This window comes from Corvus cornix, chromosome 1A (genome assembly GCF_000738735.6).
Source record: "Corvus cornix cornix isolate S_Up_H32 chromosome 1A, ASM73873v5, whole genome shotgun sequence".
In the NCBI taxonomy this organism is placed as follows: domain Eukaryota; kingdom Metazoa; phylum Chordata; class Aves; order Passeriformes; family Corvidae; genus Corvus; species Corvus cornix.
The window spans coordinates 7,636,444-7,661,089 of NC_047057.1; the positions used below are offsets into that span (position 1 = coordinate 7,636,444).

A 24,646-nucleotide genomic window follows, 5' to 3' on the forward strand; every position below is an offset into this window, starting at 1 on the left:
CTAAAGGGAACAATATTGCAGGTGTAAGGTGGAATTTAAGTGGCTGCTCTAAGGGAACATACAAGCCTGAGCGATGCCAATTCACACAATCCCTGGGGAGGCAACAAGGCGATTTGCATCTATATGAGATGATTTCGGTTTTAAAGTGAAACACATGTGTTAGAGAGTTTGAAGCAAACTGACAGAATCCTTGTAACAGAACTGGAAATTATGAGCACCAGGAATGGCCTGGCCCCACAGAGCACTAATGTTTAATCTACTTATCGAGATAACAATCAAGGAAGAATCAATAACATAAAAACAGTGGGGTTTCCTCCTAGGTAACAAGCAAATAAAGGAGAAAAAAGGCTTCCTGATTGATGCTTCAGTGATTCCCCAGACCATGGTAACTGCCTTTGCTTTGATGGCTAATTCCTGGCGGACACTGGGAGGTGGCTTTTCTAAAAAGGTGTTGAGGTAGCAGAAGGGCTTAAACATTTGAAGAGTCTTCAGCTGCAGTCATGACAACCAAATGCAGATTCAAGATTATGATTGAAATCTGTGCAATACTGCTATGAAATCAATGATTTCTTACAGTGAGAAAGCTGTCAGGATTAATTCATCAAGAAAGCAGAACACAGTCCAAAGGGTCATTACTGAAACACTGCATGTTTGGAGTCATTAGAAAACAAATTAAGCATAAAATGATATTTTAAAATATGCAAATCCCTGCCTCTAATAACAGTTTTGAATTGTAATGGAAAATTGCTAGTTTAGCCAGGGAACCTTTACATTGCACAGAGATTGTAACAGTTTGCTGTTACATGAATATTGTTAATGATCTTTAAAATAGTCATGGGCAGCACAGCTGGAGAGAGCAGGCATCACAGCTGTTTGGGAATTTATTTAAACTCATATGATTGCAATGAGTACTAGAGTGGCTATTGCCACCTCACTGATGAATGTATCACTGTAAATAAATCCCCTGTAATTTCTTAAGTGTTGTTTTTTGTTATCCAAGAACAGAGGGAAGCAGAAGAGTGTCAAAATGTCAGTGGGATGGCAGAAGGAAAATATTACCTGTCCTATCTAAAGAAATAAATGACTTTTTATAGAAATACCATGTTAAAAAATGACTCTTCATATAAATTATATTTCTTTTAAAAGCTTCTGGAAAAGCATTGGAAAGTATTTAGTAAGATGTTTCACATGTTTGACTAAATGAAAAGCAATATAATAATATTTTTTAAAAATAATTTTATTTGGGATAGAGCAAAGAAATTACTGATCTGAGAAAAAAAAATATTCTTAAATGGAAGCAAGAGCTCTTTTGATCAGGGAACAAAGAAATGAATAGTTCACAGTCAGCTATAGATCACAGAGCACTTTAAACAAGAACTGTAATTCCTATATTGCAGGTGGGGTGGCAAATAGACCTCAGTGCAACTTCTCTGTGAGTTCTCCAGGATTAGGGTGGGAGCAGAGCTGGAACACATTTGGTCTCTCCAGGAGAAGGAGGCCAAGCTGGTGTAACAAAGCTGCTTTCAGTACACCGAGGTGTCTGTTTCCTGTGGCAAGGGACATCGCCGTAGGTTGAGGTGCCTCGCAGGTTGGTGATGTCCCCATTACACTGCAGATCCCAGCACGGACTTCAAGTTCCACATGAAAAATTCTGGCTTCAAATCACAGCCTGGCACTCCATATGCCTTCCCACTCTGCTGCTCTAGAGTGTTTTGTACAAATTTGGGGTCTTGGTCATGAAGCAGTTACATTTTCAGCTTTACACTTGAGTGTCTGTCCCCAAGCCTCTGTGTGCTCCTGCCTCACATTTGATGAGCACAGACCACTCCTCCTGCACAAGAGGACACAGGTCAGTGTCCCTCATGGGGACAGCTGCATTTCTGGAAGATGTTCAGGCTTTGTGATGAGAGAAGGTTGAAATTTGCCTCCCTCATCACCAGGTGGGTGGGAACGGATGGCAGGCAGCTCTCATCTAGCCAGAACTAAGCAAAAAGTAATCAATGCCTGTGAGAGAGATGGCATCAATCCTTTTCACGCTCTCAGGGAAAATGAGGACCAGTTTGATTCCTGCCCTGCCCTGGGAGCAGCTATACACAGCTCCATGCTCAGTCTCACATTGGCTTTAAAACTGAGCTCAATTCAAATGTCTTTTTTTTTTTTTAATTTTTATTTTCTTTAATAGTATCTTTTGTAAAATTCAATTCTATTCCTCCAGTTCCTATTTTCCAGGACAGTTCAAGTGTGCTGGCTGCATTACTCAACTCAGGCTTTGGTTGGTTGGCATTTCTGTCCCTGGGGCATTTTGCTGGATTACTCTTCTATTGCCTGTGCTGCTGCACTGCGGGGACTGAAAAGTGCCAGAACAAATGCAGGAGATGTGCCAGCTCTTGGTACACACCAAAGAATCCTGAAGCAACAACAACATTTGGCAGAAACAGAGGCATTGTTAATAAAGCAAGCCACTAAAATCTGTGTTTAATCACCAGAGCACAACCTCCCCGCTTGCAAGAGAATTTTCAAATGAGAGGAAAACTAGAAAGACAGCTTTGAGTGTCACAGAAAGTGGGAACAAAGTATGCGATCGGAGGTTTAACTCCTTAAAGCACAATTTTGCTTCTTAAGCCACTTTTCTTTCACAAGTTGGAAAAATATCATGCTTAGATGTACGTGTTCTATCACAATGTGAGTGAAATGGCCATATTTCAGTTAAGTCCCCAGATACCCACTAAACCATGCTTGTGTTGAAAGATTTTGCTAAAATATGGAAGTAAAAAAGACCTATTAATGCTAGTTCTGCTGGTTGCCAGCACAGATTTCTCTCCTACAGATCATTATCTAGTATTTTGGGTGGGATAGCAGAGTCACTGAGAACTCTAGTAAAGACAGCTCCTTCTTTTGATGTGAATAATCCACATTCTGCCTCAGATTTGTATTTTTCTATAGGTCTAATTTATAACTTCCCACCACACACACCACTGAAAAGGAAGTTTCATACTTAGAAATTGCTGCAATAGCATAGGAATGCAAAATAGTCAGCAAGATATGACAGATATAAAGGCCATACTGGCGTGTTTCTCATCTTCCTCATTTCACAAGAGTGTTTGGGGGGGTATTGTTTTGTTTTGCTTTATTCCTGCCAGGTTAGGTAAGTCAGTTGTTGATTTTAAGGTATGCAAAACTTAAGGCAACTGGAGATGTGAATGTGCCACTCTAAACAGAAATGTGACCCCTAGTTTTCCATCCCAGCTCTGTGATTCTCAAATCACATGCTCATCTGGGATTAATCAGTGTTGCTCAGTGAAGACTGGTAAATTTACAACTGAGGATGGAGACCCTCTTCTAAGCCATTGGCAGTACAATGATTACTTTCCACTGAAACATGGTGTGCAGTTGTGAAATGTTTGCCAGGTAGAGTAGAAAAGAGTAAATAAAGTTATATATGTGCAATCCTTCAGCCAGACAGTTTTATAGGCCAGGTTAAGTTTCTAGGATCACTAATAAAAACAAATTATATCTCCCAATGAGTATTTTGGTAAAATTATAGTGAACTATCTAGGTGTTCCAGCAATCAAGGAGAAAAATACACCATTTCTGAACGTGGACTTAGAAATGTGCAGCAATAAAAATAGCAAATATATACAATCAGAAGTATTCTTTGCCCAAAGTACTTCCGAAAGCATCTTAAGACTTCTCCTTTAATTTCTTGGGAAGCAACTGCATGGGCAACTGGCTGCTTCCCAGACACTCTATATTAATGCTCCATTCACAATTTACAATTTCGAAGGCTTTGACAAGAGTATGAAATTTAGTAAGGACACATCTAAGTTCCAGCTGACCCAGAAATGTGAGCTGCCATTCACTGCTGAGTTCTGTTGCTCCACTAATCATCTTTATTTTCCAGTGATTTCTACATTTTACTGAGAGTACATGTAGGATGAAGGACCACACACAGCTCTTCCTGCAAGGAGGAGACTTAATAGTCTCTTCTATGTTTCCTTATGGTCTGTGACTATTGCACCGCTAAGCCACAAAATGTTGCCTTAAATTAGGGTAACACCTCAGCCCAGGCATGCCTAAACATAATTAGCTTGTTCAGATTTTCACAGATGAATATTATTAAAGCTGTAATTTCTTCCAGGTCACAACAAGCTAACTTAAACAGAAGTGTTCCCAAACATTCCCAAGAAAAATCCAAACTGAACAAGATTCAAGGTTTCCCCTCAGAGTTATTAATGTAGTTCCCATCTTCACTATTAGATTCCAACAGAGAGTTCCACCTTGCTTTGTTTTCCTTCTGTCTAAATGTGTTCTACTGTTGGCTTGGAGGTTTTTTGTTTGTTTTTTATTACCATTCAGTTTTCAAACACCAGAAGTACAAATCACATCAAGCATTTCCAAAAACCCCTCAATGTCAGAATGTAAACACACTGTGCTCATGCTGCTCAAAGAAAAGCTTTTAGTTCTTAAGTATAAAAAAAACAGAGGAGCAAGAACAAATTCTTGGCCAATTTATATATTTTCCCCTCCACGGATTCTGTGACAGTGCTGATTGAAAGCTGAGATTTTGGGGAATGGGGTAAAAAAGAGGACAGAATCCTGACCCTTATAAGCACCCCATGCAGCTGTAAAAATGAGACAGCAAGGGATAAATCTTGTTCAGTTACAACAACAAGATTGTTCATTGGTTTTACTGAGTTGCCTTGGTATTAAAAAAAAATCCAGCTGGGCCTTGATGTGAACAGTTGTCTCCCAAATACACACTTTGCTTTCCAAAAGTTGCATTGTGTACTTTTATGTAATGTTAGCTTTTCTCTTCAATTGCATAAACACACATGGACTGAAAAGGTTTAATGCAAATGAAACTAAGAACACATGTTGCATTAACACAAAAATTGTGCTGGCCCATTTTGTTTCCAAAGCGATCTCTCCACACCTGCTACTACTTCCATCAGACTAAGACCAGCCTCCCATCAGGTGCCCTGGACAGCATTCCATTTGGAATTGCTGTCTAACCACGTCTTTAGGCAGCAAAACACAACACTTTTGGACTGAGCACCTTCAGGGATGTTTTTTGACTGTGGAGCACAAAGCCAAAACTGCAGGTCAGCTGGTCTCGAGGGTATGAGTGTGGAGTGCTACCAGCTACTGCTGTCCACTGCTGACTTACATGGATATACTCGAGCTGCTGTCCTGGATCTGTGTATTTCAACATGGGTAGGTGGAAACCCTGTTCCTCTGCAGGGGTATTTAGAACTATCAAAAGACTGGCATAAATAAAATTTAATGTAATGCAGATTTAGATTGCATAAAATGTGCCTAAATTTAGGAATATATACGCAGACTTTTATATATTCAGTACATGTCTAAGATCTTATAATTATCAGCAGAGATTTTGATTTAACACTATTGGCAGCACGTGGAAAAGCCACTCAGCTCCTCTAAGAATAGACATCTATGGCATGACTCGTTTGCATGATGTACACACATCTCGTGCCACACAAGACATGCTGCTTATCAGATGATACAGAACAATGGGGAGATGTATGACAGTGACAGCTGGAGCCTGGCTGAGGTTCTATGAAATATTTCAAATGGCATTAGATTAGATTAGTTTAGGCAACCTGGCTTTTGGCCAACTGTCATCTCTAGCTTTTACTTTATTCTGTTAATTTATCTAAAGGTAGGTGTCTGACACCAGTTGAAATGCTGTAAGGAGTCTGAGACTTTCACAGGACTGGAAAATACAACAAGGGACTTACAGGGCAGCCATGTCCTTCTCAATTGGCAGAGGAAGGCCAAGCAGCTGCCACAGGGTACCTGAAATTCCACCAGAAATCTAACCAGACTAAATCCTGTGCTAGATCTCCACTGACTTCTATGAGAGAGAGAAACATGTCTCTCACTCACCTGAAGATATATACATCATGGACTCCTAAATTTAGATCTAAATCAGATTTAGACCTGAGCCCTACAAATTGCTAACTGCTGAGTTGTTAACAGCTATGGTTTCCTCCCAATTTTTAAATTCAAAGTAAAAACTTGATTTTTTATTTGAGGTTGCATGGCACAACACTGTCCTGGTTTAGGTCATGGAAGCAACAGTAAGGAAACTTCTGTGATTTCTATTCTGAAAATCTATCTATTAATCCCTTTTAAAAATCCCTTCTTATTCTGGTATATATTTTCTTCTCTAGTTTTTCTGCTCAATATAAGTAATACAATGATTTTTAAGGTGCTAAAGTAAAAGGATAATATCAAGATAATTGTTCAATGTTCTAATTAAATTGAATGATGGTGAAATGTGGCAGATGACAGCTGACAGATTGCCCGTAAGAAATGGCAAACGTTGTGATCATTGATAGGTGGTGGACCTCATACACAGGTCTATGAATTAAGCCTAACAGCAGAACAAGATCTGGAAAAGAATGAAAGAGAATAGTGTGCTGATGAGGAAGGCTGGTTTAATAGTTTCCCTGAACGGGTCACCACCAGTGAAAAGAGTAAAAAAAAGAGATCTAAAAGCATGAACCCTTGCTCAGGATTTAGTAGTCTTAACGGCTACAAGCCAGAATGGTCTGAAATCACTTCATCTGATTACAAGAGAGAATGTGACTTAAGTTTAAATTATTCTAATATTAGCTATAAACCTACTGTACAGCCAGATGTTTGCTATGAATATTCTTTGCTTTGCTGAAGCTCCATCACTTATACCCTTACACATTCTAGTTACAAAGCAAAGGTTTCTGCTAAAGAACTGTTTCTAGTAATGCTACCGTAAAACTGCTGAGTTTCTCTACTTGCACAAAGTAGAAGTGTTGTTTACTGCAACAATTCCAGCTTTATAGAAATAATTTTCTGTGTTTTAGCAGCAGATGGGTTTATGTCCATGATATAAAAATGAACACGAAATTATGAATGAGGAGAAAAGAAATTGTCTAAAGCTCTCAGCTCTTTATCTCAAATGTTCAGCATAGCAAGGCCGCAGATGCTGTACATCCCAAGCAAAGCTCCTCCAGTTCTCATTTGTTTGTTCCCATTTTTCTGAGGTTTTGTTTACTTTAGATTGGTTTGTATGGAGTTTTATCCATGTATCAGATAACAAAACTTTAGAGTGACCAGACAGAAAAAAGTCAGCCAAACTCTAGTCATCACCACTGAGTGAAAAAATTCTCCAAGTGAAAAGACCAGAATAATTGTTTCAGGCGAATGAAGCACAAAGCTATTAGCTTGGCTTGCTGTGCTAAATTTCTGAGGACCATATGAAACAATCTTAATTTAAGCAAAATAAGTCCTAAGCAGTGGAACTGCTTATCAAGTGACTGATAAGGGGGGGGGCATTGGCTGACTTTGGGGATGTACAGTAAGCTGATGTGTTTCCATTGTAATACTTGGATCTCCAAGACTTTCAGGTGTCAGTATTCATTAATCCTACACATTTCTCTGCAAATAGAAAATATTTCACAGTAAATTAATTGAAGTTTTCCAGAGCCTCCATACTCAGAGAACCATCATGAAAAAATGTCTTCCTTTATGTTTTAAAGACACTTGCAGCTTTATTCAGTTTACAGGAATGCTTATGAGCAGCCCTAGAAACATACACACTACTAGCTGTAGTCTGACATCTGTATTAGGAATAGTCAGCCTAAACTCATTTTATATGTAACAGACTGTACTCAGAGGATTATATTGTAATGGGGGACTTGAATCATCTTCTGGACCTGTCACTGCACAGAGGAAGTCTGGATTACAGTACCTAAAAAATCCCACTCTGTCTGTGAGGCGAACAAGGTAAACCTTGTCACCTCCAGCCTGGAATTCAGGGTCTCTCAGCTCTAAAGAAAGATCCTCACACTTGATACTCCCTAAAACCACTGATTTTTTTAAAAGTAAGGTGCAGAATATTAAAGTACTGATTTTACTGTGGGTGAATTTGGGGTGGAGATTAGGATTGTGTATAGAGGCAATGTTCTACTGCTAGCCGACTAGGTTACCAGTGCTTAATATTTTAAAATACTAAGCTAAAGGTAAATAAAAATACAGAACTGTGATAGCCATCACAATATATAGAAAGCAGGTTATACATTCACTCATAAAAGAGAAACTGTATCAATGTTATTGTGTAAACATTTATATAATGATAGACTTTAACCACAGAAAAGGAAAAATCAACATCCACATTAAAAAAATCAAGTTCCAGTTAAATAACTTACGCATAGATTTCAATTAATGTGACCTTTATAGGGTTTAATAGTTCAGGCTCTTCTCATTAAATTGTTTAGCATTTTGTTGTTACAACAGAGAATTCAAACTCCTGAGTTGCCATTGGAAGTACCTAAAGAGGTATTACCATTTTTATTCCAAACATTTAAATAACCTCTGTAATGGGTCATTTGTTAGCTCACTGCTCAGATATCAGTCTGTTCCATGCTCTAGTTATAATGAGCAAGGATCCGTTTTCCAAGCTTTTTCTGAGGTTTTACTGGGCCTTTGCAATGTACAAATCTTGTGATGAACACAGTGTTAGAAACATGCACTTTACAAGCTACCCATGACAAATGTACTTGATCACATCATGGGGAAAAAGAAGAGATTTTGTTTCTTTTAGAATTATTTTATTGGACAGAAGTTTTGCTTTCAGTAAAGAAGTTTTTTGTGTCTTATTATTTGAAAAATTCAGCTATTTCAGAACACTGAATTTTTAATTTAATCCTGCTTTTCACATTCTTGAAGAAGTGCCAAATGGACATCCCAGAGCCTGAAATATCCTTTTTATACTCAATGTATACAAAAGCTGCACAGGCCTCCACAACCACATGACTCAGACTTGAGCCCTCCTCTCCCTCAGAGATGGCTATAGTGAAACAGAAATGTATGACTACTTTCTGGAAGTATTTTGGATGTCAATGGTGGAGTATCTCTGGTATCTTACCACCAGCCTCCTGAGGATTTACTCAGTGTGCTAAGCTAACTTATGTCAATTTGAAGCCAAGTTGGCTACAGTGATCCTGTTACTGAAACCATTTAATTAAGGATGTGCCTTGTTGTATCAGAGAAAAAAGTTCCATGACCCATTAAAATGTCTGCTAAAACAGCAGTGGGCCATCTAATTTTCATTGTTTTAAAATAGGAACACAAAGAGAGTGTGAGATGTCAGTGCTGCTAAACCTAGAACCTGAAATATCAGCTAGGTAGGTGATGATTGCTTTCATAATTAGACAGAAGACATTAAGTGCCTGAGGCTGCTCAGTCTCAGAGACCTTTATCTAAATCAGTTAGTTTCTACATACGGAACTGTGAAAGTCTCACTAAAGTCCCTGAGTAGGTAAAGGCTTTAATAATTCTGAAGAATATGGAAGAGCCTAAACACAAACATCCAAATTCCTGACTATTGTTCCAAGTTTCACACATGCTCCAAAAATTTTGTAGAAGAAATTGTGTCACTGGCCAACTTGATGAAAGGAAAGGATTGTAAAACTCCTCCACAATGATGGGAAGCAACAGGAATATTTATAAATGGTTCTATAAATACAGAGTATTGTCAATGACCTTCATAGCCACTTCTGCTCATTACAGTAAGAGCATGTCTAGTTGTATGCATTAAGGAGAAAAAAACACCTTTAGCCTTTAAGATAATATTGTTCAGTCACTGAACCTCTTCTCTGAGGTTGGGCACATTAAGACCCTTAACCTTTCTCCACTGGTGATTATATGAGCATTGTCCTAAGTGATTAAGGCTCACAATGATGCAGGGAAATGGACAAACAACATCTGACAGATTGGATGAGAAAAAGTCTGGGTTGAAGGAAGTGCCTTATCACCCAGCTCACAGTCCCTGCCTGAATACAGGCTTGGTGTGCCAACACCATATTCCAAGAGTTCTGCTTCGGGAGGAGCATCCTAGTCAAGGAATGCATTGTGGTATTTTGTTGTTTTTTCCACTTCCAAGTGGTTTTTATACACTTGATATTTAGTTAGGTTTATGGAGAAAGATAAAGTAAATGAAGTAAAGAAGGAGCAAACTTCCCTCTTTTGCTCCTACTTTCAAACACAGGTATTGTATCTGGGACACTACCTTGCTGAGAAGATCTGCATTTGCCAGTAAATTCACCGAGAAAACGGGTGTGATTTGCCTTTTTCTTTCTGCAAGGCACCTTCAATCCCACATTATACTAGGCAACCTTCTGCAATATGTGAAATTTTGTTCTGTGCTCCCTCAGTGTAAATAGGATCTTTTATACAATTTATAGAAGGTAACAAAGGATGAATTTGTTCATGTTGATTAGAAGTTCCATCCATGGCTGAAAGAACATCTAAAAATAAAAATGCTTTTTGATTCACAAAGCAACACAGTAGTGATGCTTTAGGCACACAAATACATTACAACTGCAATCAAACTAGAGCATTTGGAGGGGGTTTTTTTTGAGAATTCTTGTATTCTGTTTTAATATTTCCTACCATGATTTTTGTGTGAAAACAGAGCATGCATGCATACTGTAGATTTGGACATGCTTGAATAACAGAACAGGTTTTCCTCAATAAGCCTTTTGTGGGAAATATTTTAGCACCTCGCACTTTAGGCTCATTTAAATGGTTGTGTGGAATTTTGTTTGTTCTTTTGAAGATAAAAAAGAGAGAGGTGGGTGATGATTTCAGATCTGTATCAACCCAGGAATTCAAAGCAGTTGTTTTTTGTGTAAGTCCTCTGAGAGAAGGTAATCACCATCAAAGCCAAGTCTCTAGGGCTAGAGAGAGTAAGGTAGGAATCAAGCTCACTTCCCCCATTTCTTTGGGCAATTTCAATAAAGATAAGGGATTTAGAAAGTTTACCTGCAGGGCCATCTTAGCAACATATAAAATAGAATCATTTTCCATGAAAAAAATCAAAAATCAGTCAGGTCAGAGCAAATACATGTTTTAGTCCCTTTAGAAAAAGTAGCACGTGTTAATGCTATATGAACAATGACTATTTGGCAGCAGCATGGGAAACAGTCATGTATATCTTTCATCGGTTAGATTACAATTCAGTCATTGTACCAAAATTCAGGTTCAATTCAGAAACTATGATAATCAATTTAAACAGAGTAATTTAAACCTTGTTGTTTAAATCCTCTTCAACACTTAGCATTTGAAATTCATAGTTGTGGCATTCCTCAGTGCACATGTTGCCATTCTTGGAAATCGGGCACTGCTCCACCCCCACTGCCTTGCGTGGCCATCACAGTCTGGGGCTGACTCTGGCCCTCCTCCCTCATTTGGATCCTGATCCCCACCCACAGGACAATGCCACAGGCTGGCCTCATCCTGTCTCCATCCCTTCTGGAGGTGTCTGATGCCCTGGCCTGCCCTGCTCGTGGTTGAGGGGCACTGGCCCTGATTGAGATGTTTTGCCCCAAGCAGCCTCCTTGTCTCCTCTATCCCTCACTAGTAGATGGCCCTTACTACTCTATGGCACATCCACTTTCCTTGTAATGCTTTCCAGACCTTTTCAATCTGCTATTTACTGGTTTTGCTGAGTTACTTTTCATGGAAATATGTGTGGATGACTTCTTGAAGTGCCATATCCATCATCTGTGAGTAGGTGATCTGAAGTAATCCTGAAGTAATTCTCATGCTTTTACTGCTGTCACAGCCCATCAGGATTGTACAGCAGATGTTCACGGCTACAATACAGACGAATTTTTACTGCTTCCTTAAATCAAGGTAATTGCAGGAATTTTATAAATCAATTTTGTATTGATGAGATACTCTGGGAGTCTCTGAAGCAGCCTGAATTTGTCTCATCTTCCTCGATGCAAACCTGCGTGGTAACAAATTACTTCTGCTCTCTCTGTACTTTACAGCCAGGATCCCTGCCTGTAGGTAGTAATATTTTTCATTGTCATCTCTAGACTTCTCTTATTTTGCTCTGTGTTCCACACTCTCCCATGGGATCCATCTTCCAAGCGGCATTCCCAAGTTCAAGACACCCCTCTGAATTTTAGTTCTCCAATCAGAGTTTCTCTGTGCTTGAGCTCCCCTAGCCCCTGCATCCATTTACATAGGACGGACTTCACCTTCTTCAATTAATCTCCTGCACATCTTCACCTACATATTGTGACTTCTCCAACTCCAGTTGTCTGCGGTTTTTTCATCCTAGTCTTCCAGCTGCAGCAGTTTTCAGTGCAATGAGCTGTGGTGGCCAGTGAACACACACTACAAGGGACAAAGAGCTCTCAGTAAGACAAGTCCCCAGTACCACAAGAACAACTTTATGTTAGGGTGATTAAAAAGGCTTCTCCCGGGATGCTTGTTCTGTTACATTAATCTATCCCAGTTTGGATTCCCCAGTAGGCTGTCAGCCTCTACCCCTCCTCACTCCCCCAGTTCCCCGTTGCTCCCTGTTCCCTGGTCCCGCCTTTTCCCCGCCCCCGGATAAAACTGTGAGTTTTGGGGTCATGCTGGTATTTGCCTCTGCACCCTTGGACAGTGTAGCAGCAATAAATGCTCCTGGTGGAACGCACACAAACACCCTTCTGGACTCTTTGCTACCTACTGTAACACCGAACCCACCCGTGCGTCTCTGGGGGCACGCGGGACCCACAGAGCCGGGCAGGGAAAGTATTAATGAGCAATTAAATATTTATTTCCCTGGGACAGTGTAGTTCTAGTCATGAATTGCCTATTGCCATCTAGGAGCAGTTTCCTTCAGACCTTGATCCAAGCAGTGGAATTTAGCAAGAGCACACCATCACTCTCAATCCCCTAATTCCTCTCAAAATACAGACCCTACAATGAATTTACTTGCAACACTGATTTATTGGGGGTTTTTTCTTGAACATGTGTTATGTACTCCCCCAGATTTATCTAATCACTTTGAATTCTGGACTTACTAGGAGGACAAATTGTATTCCAGCTAAGCAAAAGAGTAAGATACATAATTATAAAACAGGACGCACCTATAAAATAAATTGATAAAAATAGGGAAACAAAATGTGTCTTATCCTAGCTGTCATATGGGAGGGTATTTCTCAACGAGTGAACTGAGGAGTTGCTGAATGAATTTATTCTTCCACTGTATTTCTGCCTTTCGCTTACATTTGAGGATTTTCTCCTGAGTGCTGGCAAAGTTTCAGTCTGTGTCTCAGGAATCCTTTTATTTCTCTACTGTTTGAGAGCCCCAGGAATAGCATGGCCTTTCTTCTAGCTGCTTGCTGTCTATCAGAATGCAGAAGGAATGTTCCTAAGCTTATTTGAGAATAAATCTCTTTAGGTACAGAGCAATCAGGGAGTGCTGATTCTTCTATCCTGTTTACCTTTTCTCTCAGAAAATCAGCTGCACTGCAGTGATAAAAATGAGTTACAGTAGTAAACCCACAGTGTACCATTCAGTCAGCTACATATCATGAGATGTTTTTGGCACACGCAGACATTTTATTTCTGGTTTACTGGCATATTATAGAGACTGCATGTAATGCACTAATACACTTTTGGGGCTGGGTCACTGTGTCACAGTCCTATTCAGGGAAGCACTTAAGCATCTGTCTAATATGAATCATATGCTTAGGTCCCACAGGTGCCAATGGAAATTAAGCAACTACTCCAGTGCTGACTTGAACAGAGATTTATTCTTAAACCATGTTTCTACAATAAAATATTTTCCTTTAAACTAATCAAGGATGGAATAAACTAAAATGAAATTTTGGTTGGTTTTTCTGTTGTTTGTGTTGAGTTTGGGTTTGGTTTTCTTTTAAGAAGCTTTTTCAGAATATGTCAAAGTTTCCTATTCATTAAATGTGTTTATCTGCAATTATGCAAATATTAACATTTACTTAAAGCCTCTGAGATAGATAACAGTTGCTGTTTGTACAGAGATGAATCTGATAAGCCTTCACTGAAATATTTTCACCTTCATTTCTGAAAAACATTGATTTTCAACTCACAGCAAAGGCACTACAATTTGTATCACCCAGTGAAGGCAAAACAGCTATATATCTACAAATCATAATAGCATAGCCAAGGTCTCCAGTTCAGATGCTCTTTAATGCCTTACACAACCTCTCATTTTTCTTTAAAAACCTGTGGCTTTTGGAGTGCAACCCTATTCCATGCTCAAGCCTGTCTCCAAACTTGTCTCATCTCCACTGTAAAATTGTCTACAGTTCAGCCAAGCTGCTGTGAAAGCTTAGGCCAGAGATCATTTCTGCCTCTACTTGCTTTCCCAGACTTGCTCCTTTCAAAGAACAATCAAGTCCTCCTTTCCAGAACAAAATCCTGGAAGCAGCAACCCAAAAATTTTGTAGTTTCCACTTTACAGCTTTCTTCTTTCACTGATCTCCCACTTTCTCGTCCTTTTCTCCCTTCTCCCTCTCCTTCAACCCCTCTCTCCTCTGACTTACAGAACTTTTCCATGAGGTCTCCATCAGGGAACATGTTTTCTTGTACTCAAGAAACAAGCAGCACAAAGTTGGCATTCTCCTGTCATGTCACCTCCCAGTTTTAATCAAAAAAACTTTCAAGAACGTAAAAATGAAAGGAAAATTAGTTATGTTTCCAACCAGAAGCCAGAATTAATTCAAGAACTGTATTGCAGAAATAGGTGGTTCTTATTCCTTTTCCAGGCTAGCTGGGAGCCTGGGTCTCATTTCAGAGCTGGTAATTTCTAATGCTTTTGGAAAAAACAGACAGCCTGCTGCTCCCAGTAATTTTTATAATATTTTCCAGCACTGGAAATTGTTGACTAGTATGGCCTTTGAACAAAAACATTCACTATGCTAAATTTAGGCTACAGTCCTGTAGAAAGTGTATTTTAAAAGAGCAATTACTAGATCAGAACCAGTTTAACCAACAGCTAGATCAAAATAAGTCTTCTTTACTAGACTTTCAGAATGTGTTCTCTTCTGGAAGGAAAGATACAAGCAACTTGTCCAGCTGGTATCTTTTATCTACATCATAGACTGAGTGGTTTAGAGGGAAATAGTTCTGAGAAGTGTGTCTCCCTTGGTCTTGGCATCAGGCATTAATCACAGGAATTGCATAGGTTTAGAAACAGACAGTTTGCCAGACTGGGGAAGACCAAATGAACACATGCACAACCCCAGGAAGGTGTCTATAGAAAAGAAGAATTTTGGTTATACATCTGAATAGAGATAATATTTATAATGGGCTCAAGGTAGCTCAGCACTCATACAAATTTCCCAGTGTTTTTTTCTGCCACAGATACTTTGGCTCTCCTTCTTAATAACAGAATAAAATTACATAGTCTAAATTACCTTTTACATGAAAAATGTGGAATTCAGACTAAGGATGCAATTTAGACCTCCAGTGTAATTTGAAATGACCTGAAGTGTTGCTTCAAAAGATCATTGGTAGCGTGTGAGATGTCAGTTCTGTCTCTGTATCTTGGACACTCTCAAGCATCCCAAATGTCTTTAGATGCCTGAGATACTGACCTGAATTTGTTTTGTCTCTTTAAGGTGAATTGTAGGGCTTCACAAATCCTATTGATGATGTTGACTGTCTTGTCAATAAATAAGAAAGGATCTTAAATACCTCACATGAAAGTGTCTTTCTTGTAACTCTACTAATCTTGATCTAAATCCCGTGCCAAGTCTGCTTTTATAAAATGCCACAGTATCTACATTGTATGAAGAGAGGAGGCCTACTGGACCTTGAACCCATATTACCAAAGGCTGAAAAATAAATGTGGAGGTGAAACTGTTATGCAGAGGCAGCCAAGGGCTTTTAAGGAAATTAAATAATATTGGTCTATCTGGTGATCACTAATAGTGGTCAAAGGTCTTATCTTGATGTTAGCTTGCTTATTTCTAAGCAGCCAAGAGAACAATTTTAAGGAAGGCTTTGGAAGTTAAAGGGATAGCTCTGTGGATGTGGCATGAGAAGCAGCATGGACAAGAATATGAATGTAATCTTTCTGAAGCTGAGCAAGTGACCGTATTTTGACATGTTGGAAAGGAAAGTATTTCTGTTCTTATAAGGCTGAGGTTGGAGTCAGTTCCATTAAACAAAGCTACAAAAAGAAGCCTTTAAAAAAATCATACAGTTTTTGAAAATGCATACATTCCAATCAGGCCTCTTCCATGGGATTTCTGGTATAAAGCTAGTAATTATATTGGAATTTCAGAAACAACTTGTAGAGCTCCCAAAACACAGGGAGGAGTCCCTCCCAGGGCTGGAATATTAAGTTGGCTGGAAGAGTTGTTGGCTTTACAAAACACCCAGGACCATATTGTGATCATATTGAGGCTTTCTTACATTTTTTAAAGATTTACATTAGAGCACTGCACGAAGACAGGCCACTTATCAGATAACTCACAGAAAAGTAACTTGTTTGGTGTGACAGGCTTTCTCTGAGGCTGCCAGATACAGTCCATGAGTACACATAGTCTGATTTTTAAAAATGCAGTTTCTTAAAACCTCATTAGCAGCTGGTAACTATGCAAAATGTCACTGCAAAATGGAAAATACAGCCATACCATCAATTATTTGTACACAGATCTATGTTTAAAACACAAGCAATCAAGTTTCATTTACTGCATTAACCTAATACATTCATTTCATAAATCAAGCTCTATGGAAAGAATACAAAGTCAGTCTAATAGAATAAACCCTACCTAGTGTATACTTTATTCCAAGTCAGCTGTTAACGACCCTACCCTGCAGCCTTAGGTGTGAATTTAAATAGCATAATGAAACTTCGTGGTTAAAGATTCCTTGACACTTAAGTTGTTTATGTGCTTTAAGGATATTAATGTTTCAGGTATGGATTCAACACCTCCACAGTTCTGAATTATGAAATATTCGCTGCAGGTTACTGTAACTGGAACAGATTGCATCTTTTAATGATTCTCCCATAGGCTGCCAAGCAGGCTCATGCTTAACTGTAGATTTAAAGGAAAAAACATAGCATGCTGGTAATTGCATATAGGAAGTTAGCATGTTTCCTTAAAAAGTCCCACTTTTCATGAGTACCCAACACCAACACCAGAATTTTCTTTAAACAGATCATTTTTTGCTTTCCATTTAGACACAAGAGCAGTGTTTCAACACCAAGGAGACTCTGCTGGGAGCAGATAAGTCTGTTGGCTGTTGAACAATCAAAACTCCTCATTTCTCTTTCTAAATGGACCCTTGTGTGTACTCTAAACCTGGTTAATTTACATTGGAATGAAATTTATAAATGCATTTTCCTTTCAGTTACTATCATTTGAAAGACCCAGAAACTTAAATATTTCATGTTTTTCTTTAGAACTGGTTGGAAAATTTAATTAACAGCTTAATTCAGGAGTGGTTTATTGAACTCGGATTGTTTTGAAGCATTTCCAGTTCAATGACCATTTTGCTAACTCCAAGAAAGGGTTAAGTGGATTTTTCCCTAGAGTCTCCTTCCCTGTAAAAAAACAGTTAAGCCACAGCTTCCATGGTCTCCCTTGGAAGAGTGATTCATCTGACAGACTGTAATTCTTGATTCAATGAAGTCACAGAGCTTTAGCTGGGCTAAACTTTTAGGATTACAGTGAGGTGTCCAGTGGCCCTGAACTCAGTTTTCCAGAACAGTCCGCATTTAATCAGTTTTTAATGATCTTTTATGGTTTTGTTATCTTCAGGGACAGTCTTCCTTTAAGAGAGGTGCACCAGAATTAGTTCCTTCCTTCCTTCCTTCCTTCCTTCCTTCCTTCCTTCCTTCCTTCCTTCCTTTCCTTCCTTCCTTCCTTCCTTCCTTCCTTCCTTCCTTCCTTCCTTCCTTCCTTCCTTCCTTCCTTCCTTCCTTCCCTCCTTCCTTCCTTCCTTCCTTCCTTCCTTCCTTCCCTCCTTCCTTCCTTCCTTCCTTCCTTCCTTCCCTCCGTTCCCTCCTTTCCTTTCCTTTCCTTTCCTTTCCTTTCCTTTCCTTTCCTTTCCTTTCCTTTCCTTTCCTTTCCTTTCCTTTCCTTTCCAGTTGAATAAATCCACTTTTTTCCTTACCCTGTATTACACACCAGAAAATGTGCACTGTTCCAGAGGCACTGGTTTAATTGCTACGGGATCTAACCTCCATATATCCAGAGGCTTTGCTCAAAACAAGGCATGATATGTATTGCCTCCTTAATGGAGGTAAATTATACCTCAGAATGATGGTTGTTCTATTTTTGTTATGGTTTATTTCCCCCTGCCCCAGATTTTCCACTGCTTTTGGGCATGTAAATTAAAGCTTGCTGTCAGACACACCTTCTAAACTAAACACTACCTTATTTTCTTATCATATTTGGGAATCAGTCATTTTTCCACACCTTTCTTTCCTACTCTACAGAAATGAACTTGTTATCAGTTAAAAATACAGATTGTTTTCATGAAGTGAGATAAATACACTCATGAAACTCCCTCCAAGCTATTGGGGTTATCTTTATATCAAATATAGCATGACTTTTGGTTTGAATCCAAGAACTGTCAATTATCAACAACTCTGAAAGACACAGAAAGAACCACTTGGCCCTCTTTTGCTTGTAATTTTATCTTCTGTCATCCTGTTGTGTTCTCTGCTGTAACAATTAGTTTCTTTATCCTCTCTGACCAAAACTCTTTGTCTTCAACTTAACTGCTCTAAATATCAGGGGTTTTTTTTTTAGTACTTTAAGGAATTCCATCCTTTTGAGCCTTACTATTGCTTTCTTTCTTTTTTTCGTGACTATTCATGTCAAGCAGAATACTTGTTATCACTTAGTATTTCTTTCATTGCTTAGTACAGCCTGTACTACTGACAAAATGTGAACTTGGTGCTCATTAGCTATCATGTCAAGCTGCATTGCCTTCTCATGAATTTTGCAATCAGCACACATAAACCTGTGCCCCTGCATGTGCCATTGGAATCCCAGTCAGAGAAAATGAAATTATCATACCTCCAAACTGATTTTTTTTTTTTTAATTCTCATTGTGGAATAAATACATCTCTTCAACAGCTGGACAGATTTGGAGTAGATGCCTCAGGAACGTTTCTCCAATCACTTCAGTGCTATTTGCAAGTTCCTAATCATATCTGACAATGAAAGTATAAACACTTGTGCTCAGATTTCTGCACCAGACATCAAGAGCTGAGTTTGCAAATGTCAATAGACAGAAATCAGGACTTCCAGGGTATGATACACTTGACCCATTTTTGACATTTATTTTAAGATGTGATGAAATATATCTCTGCTAACTATGCTGTGTGCAAAGAGAGTCTCAGGTGACCAGCTGCAGATTTTGATGTCGAGATTTTGTCAGTTACAGCATATACTTACACTCTGCATGAATGCTTTGAATCCTTAATGCATATAAAGGCAACATAAAATAAACTATGATTTTAAGCCATATCCAGAGAGATCAGAAGTTACCAAGAACACACTGATATTGACAATACTAAAGGATGTAACTGGTGGTATCAATCTCGTGTAAGATCCGGAGCTTGAACAAAAAGTCTCAGAATGATCAGCCAAATATTAGAAATTTGGTAGTTTTTCAACCAGAACAGTATTTCCTGGATTTCTTCCGGAGATTCATTGTTTTAAATCCCTGGATAACATCTAATAAACACAATCTTCTTTTATTACATCAAAGAAATAAATATTTCTACCCTACAAGTTTGTTTTCATCTGACATATAGAAGATTATTTCAGACCTTTATTGACTAGTCTAATAACAAAAAAATTAATGGCTTGGATGAGAAATTCCCATCTTCTACTCTCAACATTTCTTTGTGCACAAGTGAAATTATGAGTCTGAGATGAATATTTACATGAGAACACATAAGGCTTTTACAAATGTCTTCTTGCAGGTAAGATTCACTCAAAACATTGATTTGAAGTAATATATCATATTAGACACTGGCCAGATTTAAAGTACATATTAAGCATGGTTCCTTGTCATTTTTCTAGACCTGATAATGGCAATATAAAACCAAAGGACTGTAACAGTTTAACTATTTTTTTAAATTTTCTTCTTTCTGATCAAACATGCTTTTCTAATTATAATTCCCACCAAAGCTTGCATTCTAATTCATCCACGCTCAGCCACAGAAACTCTAAAACATTTTGTTTAACTAAAATATAATAATAATAGAAAATAAAAGGGCTTGCACACCTCAGTTTAACATACATCTAGAAGTGTTGCATGAGATGAAATGAATGTTGGGCAGATAACACTTGCAGAACCTGAAAGCTTTCTCCTAACCAAAACCAAGTGTCTCAATTTGTTAGACTTCCAGGATAATCAGGATCTTTCCAGGCAGATTTATATTTATTGTGGTATTAGATAGCCCATTTCCACTAGCAAGGTCTTTAATGTTTCCACTGGGACGTGCTCTGAGAATTTAAGGCCCTCTCTTGCCCATGCTTGTGTGATTAAAGCATGGTCAGTGTTGGGAGTGCTGGATTGGTTTGAGTAGGCTTTTTACCCAACCTATTCAAAGCAATGACACACAGAGAAATTTATTCTTTACAGTGATAAAACCTAACGATTTATTCTCACAAGCAAAATGAGGGTTAAACTGGGTTAAGTGCATCTGTATTAGACATTTCCTCCTTTGAAGATTTCAAGTTGGCAGTATTTTAATGAGCTTAATTTAGTCATATAAGCCCTTTCAGTCATGTTGAAAATGTCAAAAACCCAGTGTTGAGTGTAATGACTGACAGTACAATTGTACAGTATTAGACACAGAAGGTGGAGTTGGGGCTTGGTGATTTTTATGGCTGGTCAAAATTATCATCCAAAAGGAATACTTTTATAGCACAGAATATGAATGTGTCTCAGTATTACAGCATTCACAATGAAGTTTATCATCTCAAGTATCTTCCAGTGGTTTCTTCTTGAAAGGTCAGCATATAAATTTTATATTGTTTAAAGAGATAAGATTTTGCAGATAAAGTTAAGAATTTTCCTAGTAGAGCATTCATTCTTTATCTGCTCACATTAAACGGATGAAAAACTCATTTGTTTTTCACAAGTTTAAATACATCTAAAAATACCGGTATGATTTTTTGTTATCATTACTAATTAATTATAACAGTTCTTTAGTTGTACTGCACTTGCTAGAACTTAAATTTCAAGGAATGTGTTTGCTCAGCATATGAATTTTAATTTAATATGCTTTTCATGAAATGGTAATTCTACCTTCAAAAATATCAGCTGGAACCAAGAAATAATTTGAAAAGCCAGGTAATTCTATCTTAATTCCAGAATATGGACATGAGCATTCACATGTTACCTCCTGGTTCAGCTAATTCTAATCTCTGCCGAGGCAAAGACAACAGAACCAAGTTTCACTCTGAATGAGCTTGCTTGGTCCATACCAAGTACTGCAGCCAATCACGTAATTAGTCCCAGAGAATTCTCCTCTTCTACAGAATTCCTGTTTATCATCCATCTCTGTATGTGAAGGCTGTCTGGCCAGGCACTGCTGTAGGCAAGCCAATGTCTGTAGGAGCATTACTTTTGTCAGGAAGGATGTCAGGGAAGGTCTTGAAAGCACTTGCACATCTCATAAATACAGGATCATGTTTATTTCCTTAAACTTTTTACTATATTTATCCTGAAGCATTTTTCAGTTGCTTCTACTTCTTGACAATACTTGATCACTTACTACAAACGCTTAAAATTTTGTGATTATTTGGTGATTGACTTGTTTAACTCCTCTCCATACCGGGTGTCGCGTTCCACTCTGGGGAACTGCGGAGAGTTCTTTTAACAATGGATGGTCGGGAACATAATGAAGCCAAAAGAGGCAAACATTGTATCTGAGAACTGCTTACTGATAACAAAAGGAGAAGGAAAAGGAGTTGCCTGAGCGAAAGACGGCTAGAGGAGACCGAATAGAAGAAAGGAAAATGGAAAAGGACTGAGGGAGAGGAGAGAGAGAGGACAGAGAGAAATAGAGGGCATTACCAGCAGCGAGGCAGGGCAGAGCTGTCGGTGTCCAGGCAGGGCAGTGCTGTCGGTGTCCCGGCAGGGCAGGGCTGTCGGTGTCCAGATGACAGGGCAGTGCTGTCGGTGTCCGGGGCTGTGCTCGCTGCCTGCCCGCGGCCGGGCCGGCTCGGACCGAGCCCGCGCAGCTCCCGGCGGGGCGCGGCTCCCGCGGCGACGGCCCCGGGCACGCGGTGAGAGGGGGGCTGGGATGGGCGGAGCAGGAGCCGGGACAGGGTCGCGGCGAGGGGCTGGATCGGGGCGGCAGGGTGGGCAGTGACGGCCGATCTGGCAGCAGGGAAGGATGCAGGCAGCCCAGGCAGGAGCGCAGGGCGAAGCGGCAAGGTGGCGGTCAGGGGCACAAGAAGGCAGGATGGTGCGAGGGCAGGAGAGCCAGAAGGCAGGCTGGGGCCAGGGCAAAGGGGGGAGCGAGCGGGAGCAGCCAGCAGTAGTGAACCCCACCCGCCCAAGCGAGCAGCAGCGAGCCCTGACGCAGTTTTTATACCCCCCGGACTCCCAGAGTCCGCCCGCTGACAGGGAACCATCGGCCCCGTCCAACCTTTCTGTGCCGTCCATTGGCGGAGACCTTTCCGTGACCTGATGGGAGAAGCTCCCCCACAGTGTCTCCTGCTGCCTGCTCGTGTCGGGTGTTGCCTGGCGAAGTCACCTCAGAGACAAGGCTGCTTCTAGTTGCCTCCTGCACATGGGGCATGTGCACCCCTCCTCCACATGCCTCTGACAACCATTGTGAAGGCAAATCAAAACTGAATTGGCTCCTCACACTGGGTCTGCCTAGGATGGCATTAACCCACCGCACTGTTAACTATGTGGACAAGTAACATCTCATTAAGTGGAGCATTCATTTAAGAAGATAACTTTGCTGAGTCCAGAACAGTCACAGGCAGGGCTGCCTGGTTTAACTTACTGAGAATTGTTTTTCAAGACAGAGTAAAGAAGAAATTATCTCTGTTAAGTTTCTCCCCTTTCTCTTTAAGCTCTTGTTTTAAACTTTTTTGTAAACATTTCTGTTTAATTCGAGAAGATCCTTTCCACTTTGCCGGTATGTATTGCCTCTTAGGATGCCAGCTAAGCCAAAACCTCCATATCCCAAAAAAGTTCCATGTGTGTTTATAACACCTGACAGTTTCAGCAAGGGGTGTAGCCATTCATGAGTCAATAAGTGATTTCCTAGCAAACAGAGATGCCATTGAGAGCATGATGTTACTTTTCAGAATACTGAATCTGTGCCAATGAAAAAACATGACTACATTGCAATGGTTTCTCTTAGTGTTAAAACAAGAGTAGTAGAGGTAAAACAGGGAAATGAGAGAATGAAGAGGGGTTACTCCTTTCCTCTCCCACCCTCCCAAGCTCTCAACCTAACATCATGATGATGAGGGAGAAGAATTTAAAAGACAAAAGTAGAGGGAAGAAATAAAGAAGACATTAGCAAGGCAAAAAGTCTTGAAATGATTCGCCAGAACAACTCCAAAGTCCTTGAGGAAGTTGAAACCTTCAGAAGACCAATTAATTTAAATTTAAATTTTAAATATATATATATAAAATATATATATATAAATAAGCAAAACCTGTCTTAGGATCAGAGTTCTCAAGCTAGAGGCAAAGAGAATGAAAAAGAAGAGGGGGCACATTGCCAGGCAGATTCCCACAAGAAGCAGTGGCAGTTAAGAGTCAAGAAGTTTCTATCTGTCCTAGAAGTAATTTTGATTAGGGGCACAGATGGACCGCACACGCAGAAGCAGAAAACAGGGGCTATAGTTCCTGGGAGCCATAGACCCAAATAATTATTACTGTGTCCTATCCCAAGGCCCCCCCATTGAGAAGCACAGGAAAAAATTAGTTTGAGAATCACTGACCTATCTGGAAAAAAATTTGTTTTATTGCTGCCTAAAGAATAATCACACCCCCCGCTGCTGCCTACAGAGAACTTGTTTGGTGGTGAAACTGGGTGGCCCAGAGCCTAATAAATTACTAAAAGCCTAGAGAAGAGGACTATATTTTCTTTGAGTTATGCCAAAACTATTAAACATTATGTGAATAAGTTACCTCACCTACCGGTCATCATTCTTATCCCAGCAAGAACTATGCCATCAAACAAAAATTCTCTCTTCTTGTCACCGTTACCAGTTCTGTGTCTGAGTACACACGTGTCCTAACCTCATGGCTGTCTCCTAAGCTGAGGATTTCCTTATTCACCTGTGATACATCCAGTCTTCCTTGTCCTCTGGTATTCTGTCCTCTTCCAGCTGTGTATTTCTGGGCATTTCCTTAAGCCTCATGTCAAACTGTAAATAAACTGTAGTAGTCACACTGTATGGTGCCTCAGAAAACAGACTCTCGAGGCAAAAAGCTCTTATTCATGGCAAAAGCAGGACTAAGCTGAGGCTCTGAACACCTAGGGGTCAAAAGTATTTCCAGAGAAGCATATTAATGTGTGTATAACTACTATACACAGCAGCAGAGTGTATTATATTCAGTGCTTCATTCAAGCTTCTTACTCCCTTTCCATTCTTGCCCAGGGCTAAAAGATAGGCAAGGCTTTGACAATTTCTGCTACTGCATGAATGTTATCCAAAGTGTACAGCATAAATCAGGGCAGAGGATGAATAGTTGATTGTCTCTGTTCTAAATATTATCCTTTCAGTAGTACAGAAGAGGACTCCAAGCCCTGGGGGACTCTTCGGCCATGATTGTTGCAAAAATACATAGTTCTTTTGAA

The 24,646-nt window shown here is 39.6% G+C and overlaps 1 long non-coding RNA gene across 1 annotated transcript; it reads right to left on the reverse strand.

Annotated features, from left to right (window-relative positions):
* Positions 1-1,216: 1,216 nt before the first annotated feature.
* On the reverse strand, positions 1,217-22,040 carry LOC109143646. Its single transcript, XR_005604601.1, has 2 exons — positions 21,889-22,040; positions 1,217-12,192 (listed from the first exon to the last, which is right to left on the reverse strand). It is a non-coding gene; the product is annotated as an uncharacterized LOC109143646 (long non-coding RNA).
* Between the last annotated feature and the right edge of the window lie 2,606 nt (positions 22,041-24,646).